Raw genomic sequence first — 5617 nt, 5'->3', positions numbered from 1 at the left:
ACTGACCCTTGAGGAACTCCAACAGTTAAAGGATGGGAGGGGGAGGAGGCTCCAGCGAAAGAGACCGAGAATGACCGGCCAGAGAGGTAAGAGGAGAACCAGGAGAGGACGGAGTCCGTGAAGCCAAGGTGAGATAAGGTATGGAGGAGGAGGGGATGGTCGACAGTGTCAAAGGCAGCAGAGAGGTCAAGGAGGATTAGAATGGAATAGGAGCCATTGGATTTGGCAAGAAGGAGGTCATGGGTATCTCCCCCAGCACTTAGAACAGTGCTCTGCACATAGTAAGCACTTAACAAATACCAATATTATTATTATTATTATTATTATTATTATTCTCCATTTTATGGTGGGTCAGACCAACCAAACCACTATTTAATGTTTAGCAATAACGAAACATGATTGAAAGAACATGTGACAGTCATCCTCTGATGTATAATAATAATTGCATAATAAACAGCGGGGTAGATAAAACACAATCAGATTGGACACATTAGACTCTCAGCCCAAGGGGAGGAGACAGGAATCTAATCACATTAGACTCTCAGCCCAAGGGGAGGAGACAGGAATCTAATCCCCATTTTATAGTTGAAGTTACTGAGGCAGAACTAAATTAAGTGATTTACTCAAAGCAGCAAGTGGCAGAATCAAGATGAGAACCCAGGTCCCCTGCCTCTTAAGCCCACGCTCTTTCAGTCAGTCAATCGAATTTATTGAGCACTTACTGTGTGCAGAGGACTGTACTAAGAACTTGGGAGAGTACAATAACATAGACACATTCCTTACCCGTAATGAGCTTACAGTCTAGAGGGAGCTTACAAACTCATTTGGCTATGATACTCTTCTTTATCCTTCATGGCACTGATCCTCGTGGCTAGAGAAATGCCATTTTAGCATTCCTAATTTTTCCCTTGAGTAACCCATTTTTATATTGCTATGACTTTGTTTTTGAATTTTTTTCTGATGAATTCATGAAAAAAGACTTCAGGAACCTATCAATAGTTTTGTTTTCCCAATATCTAGAAATAGTGAATGTCCCATATTCATCATGTGCTAGATAAGGAATTTTTTTTTCCTTCTTAGTTCTTCACTCTCCAGGGCAGTTATTGGGCAAAGATTGTCTCTATCTGTTGCTGAATTGTACACTCCAAGTGCTTAGTACAGTGTTCTGCAAATAATAAGCACTCAATAAATATGATCGAATGAGTGAATGATGTTGTAGCCGTCTAGTGTTGCATAGTGGATAGAGCATGGGCCTGGGAATAAGAAGGTCATGGTTCTAATCCCAGCTCCACCACTTGCCTACTGTGTGGCTTTGGGCAAGCCATTTCACTCCTCTGTGTCTCAGTTACCTTACCTATTAAATGGGGATGAAAACTGTGAGCCCTGAGTGGGACAGGGACTGTGAGCAACCCAATTTCCTTTTACCCACCCCAGTGCTTAGTACAGTCCCTGACACATCTTAAGTGCTTAAAAAGTACCATAATTATTATCATTATTATATTCACTCTAGTCCTCAATACAGTATTTGCCTCATAGTAAGCACTTAACAAATACCAGAATCATCATTATTGCTAGCAAAAGCTCTCATAATATCCCAACTGGATTATTGCATCAGCCTTCTCTCTGATCTCCCATCCTCCTGTTTTTCCCTGCTTCAGTCTATACTACACTCTGCTGCCCGGATTATCCTTCTACAGAAATGCTCAGGGCATGTCAACCCCACTCCTCAAAAATCTCCATGGTTGCCTATCAATCTCCTTGTCAAACAAGAACTCCTCACTATTGGCTTTAAAGCTCTCCATCACCTTGCCCCCTCCTACCTCACCTCCCTTCTCTCCTTCTACAGCCCACCCCATACACTATGCTCTTCTCCCGCCGCTCACCTCCTCACTGTGCCTCGTTCTCACCTGTCCCGCCGTCGACCCCTGGCCCACATCCTCCCACTGTCTTGGAATGCCCTCCCTCCTCACCTCCATCAAACTAACTCTCTTCCCCTCTTCAAAGCCCTGCTGAGAGCTCACCTCCTCCAGGACGCCTTCCCAAACTGAGCCCTCTCTTTCCCTCTGCCCCTCCTCCCTTCCCCATTCCCCTCCCTCCCTCCCTCTGATCTTCTCCCTTCCCCTACCCACAACACTTGTGCATATTTGTATATATATTATTTATTACTCCATTTATTTTATATAATAATGTTGGTGTTTGTTAAGCGCTTACTATGTGCAGAGCACTGTTCTAAGCGCTGAGGTAGATACAGGGTAATCAGGTTGTCCCACTTGAGGCTCAGAGTTAATCCCCATTTTACAGATGAGGCAACTGAGGCACAGAGAAGTTAAGTGATTTGCCCACAGTCACACAGCTTCTAAGTGGCAGAGCTGGGATTCGAACCCATGACCTCTGGCTCCCAACCCCGGGCTCTTTCCACTGTGCCACGCTGCTTCTCTATGTGTTTATATCTATGATTCTATTTATCTTGATGGTATTGATGCCCGACTACTTGCTTTGCTTTGCTGTCTGTCTCCCCCGTTTAGACTGTGAGCCCTTTGTTAGGCAGGGATTGTCTTTATCTGTTCCCGAATTGTACATTCCAAGTGCTTAGTACAGTGTTCTGCACAGAGTAAGCACTCAATAAATATAATTGAATGAATGAATGAATCATTATTATTGGAGAAGCAGCATGATGTAGTGGACAGAGCAGGGGCCTGGGAGTCAGAAGGTCATGGGTTCTAATCCAGATTCAGCCACTTGTCTGCTGTGTAAACTTGGGCAAGTCACTTCACTTCTCTGTGCCTCAATTACCTCATCTATAAAGTGGGGATTGAGACTGTGAGTCATTCATGGGACAGGGACTGTGCCCTACCCTATTTACTTGTTTTGTTTAGTTGTCTGTCTTCCCTGTTTAGTCTGTGAGCCCGTTGTTGGGCAGAGATTGTCTCTATCTTTTGTGGAATTGTACATTCCAAGTGCTTAGAACAATGCTCTGCACATAGTAAGCACTCAATGAATATGATTGAATGAATTAATTTGCTTGTATCCACCCCAGTGCTTATTAGAGAAGCAGCGTGGCTCAGTGGAAAGAGCACGGGCTTTGGAGTCAGGGCTCATGAGTTCGAATCCCAGCTCTGCCACTTGTCGGCTGTGTGACTGTGGGCAAGTCACTTAACTTCTCTGTGCCTCAGTTACCTCATCTGTAAAATGGGGATTAAGACTGTGAGCCCCACGTGGGACATCCTGATTCCCCTGTGTCTACCCCAGCGCTTAGAACAGTGCTCGGCACATAGTAAGCGCTTAACAAATACCAACATTATTATTATTATTATTACAGCCTGGGTTATAGTAAGTGCTTAACTAATACAATAATCATGATAAAAATAACAATTGCCATTATTATCATCTTCATCATCAACATTTTCAACTGGGTGTAAATAGATGAAATGGTTAAATCAAAAATTTTAATCTTTTTAAAATATCTTACATATATCCATCAAGAAACATATATGTATGAAAAATACATATTTTTCAGAAAAGCTAGGAATTAGAATATTAGTATTATAAGCAATTTGTCTTTAATTAAATAATTTAAATGAATTGGATGTAGTGCCTCTAAATGTGTATGAGCTATTAGACATTTCTAAAAACATTTTTATTCTACACATTCATTCCTACTTCTGCATATTGGAGAATGTCACTCAGCCAGATATATCTTTTGCCATTATTTGAGTGGAAAGTTAATAAATGAAAAAAGGAGACATTCTGCATTCTATCTCGTTTTTCACAAAGGGAAATAAGCCGCTCTATTGCTTTCCAGTTCCCATTCTATGAGGCCCAGTCATGCAAGAAAGATGCATCCCCTCTCCTGGGACACCAGGGTTGCCTTGGTTCCCTGCTACAGCCAAAGTAAGGACTCAACTATCATCAACCTTTGACCTCCGGAACATAAAGAACATTGATAAGGTCCCCAATGTGGCCATAGTTGTGACTCCTTTTACAGCTGGTATGAGCTATCTAGACTGTAAAATCCTACCTCCTCTTTCAAGCTTGTCATTGTCTATGTAATAATAATAATGTGGGTATTTGTTAGGCTATATGCCGAGCACTGTTCTAAACACTGGAGTAGATAAGGGTAATCAGGTTATCCAACGTGAGGCTCACAATCTTAATCCCCATTTTACAGATGAGGTAACTAAGGCACCAAGAAGTTAAGTGACTTGACCAAAGTCACACAGATGACAGGTGGCAGAGTCAGGATTAGAACCCCTGACCTCTGACTCCTAAGCCCGGGCTCTTTCCACTGAGCTACACTACTTCTCTATGTCTTCTGTATCTTCGTTTGCCTTTCCTTACATGTTCATTCCCAACATTCCCACCCCATTCTTAGATTATGATTCCCTTGAGTCTAGAGACTATACCTAATCCTCATTTATATACTTTTCCCAGTGCTTAGAATGGGGCTTTACACATAGTAAGAGTGAAATAAATATTATTACTATCATTATAGGAAATTCAAGGTCTCCACTTCTTTCAGGCAAATAAAAAAACCTAGAATTCCAATTTTTATTGGTGAAACTGAAGTTGAGAAAGTAAATGTTGGTGTAGGTCTCAGACCTTTAGAATCAGTGAGCTTCTAGTTTAACTACTTAGCTTAATTGCATAAATCTATACCATTGAACAGAAAGAATGTCTCCAGTTGGAATATTGAATATTTCTTCTTTTCAGCAATTAAGTAAAGAAGTTACAGGTGAGGAGATGGAAGAGAACAAATGTAAAAGGAAGGAAGAAAGGGAGTTGGAAAATAGGATAATACTCTGGTTCAGTGTAATGATTAAAGCAATTAAAAATAAAGTCAAGGAAGGGCCCTGGGGTCTAGTGGTAAAGTTCCAGAATGGATTGGCACATTTTATGGTATAATAACATTAATCAGGCAAAATACTTCAAGATGATCCAATAAACAAGTGGTTTATAATAATAATGATGACATTTGTTAAGCGCTTACTATGTGCCAAGCACTGTCCTAAGCACTGGGGCGGGGGTGCAGATTTTCCCACGTGGGGCTCACAGTCTTAACCCCCATTTGATAGATGAGGTAAGGAGGCCCAGAGAAGTTAAGTGACTTGCCCAAATCACACAGCTGACAAGTGGAGACAGGATTAGAACCCATGACCTCTGACTTCCAAGCCCAGGCTCTTTCCACTGAGTCACACTGCTTTTCTTGAGCCACACTGTTTCTCATCAGTTAATATCAGTTCCTGATCAATTTCATTCATAGTTTAAATATGAAATCACTGGCCAAGTGAAATGAGTGTTGCTTGAGGAAAGAGGGGAGCAGAATTTCTATGACCTTGCTCCTTCCCTGTTCTCTCCCTCCTGCAGGACCTTTGTGAGCCTGGCTCCCATCCTTCTAAAGGAGGGTCCTGGGTTGCCTTTCCTCACTACCTCCACTTCAGGGATCAGCTCCAGAAGAGGACTCTTGGTGGTCTCTTCCCCTTGCCCCATCCACGGGAGGGTCATCTGCAGAGGAGAATCTTGAGCAACCTCATCCCACGGCTGCCTGTGCTGAGGGGATCACCACTGGAAGAGGATGCAGGCCAATGATGAGACCTTCCTCCTTTCAGGTGGGTGGATT

The sequence above is a fragment of the Ornithorhynchus anatinus genome, chromosome 4 (genome assembly GCF_004115215.2).
Source record: "Ornithorhynchus anatinus isolate Pmale09 chromosome 4, mOrnAna1.pri.v4, whole genome shotgun sequence".
Lineage (NCBI taxonomy): Eukaryota > Metazoa > Chordata > Mammalia > Monotremata > Ornithorhynchidae > Ornithorhynchus > Ornithorhynchus anatinus.
This window is presented reverse-complemented; position numbering follows the sequence as displayed.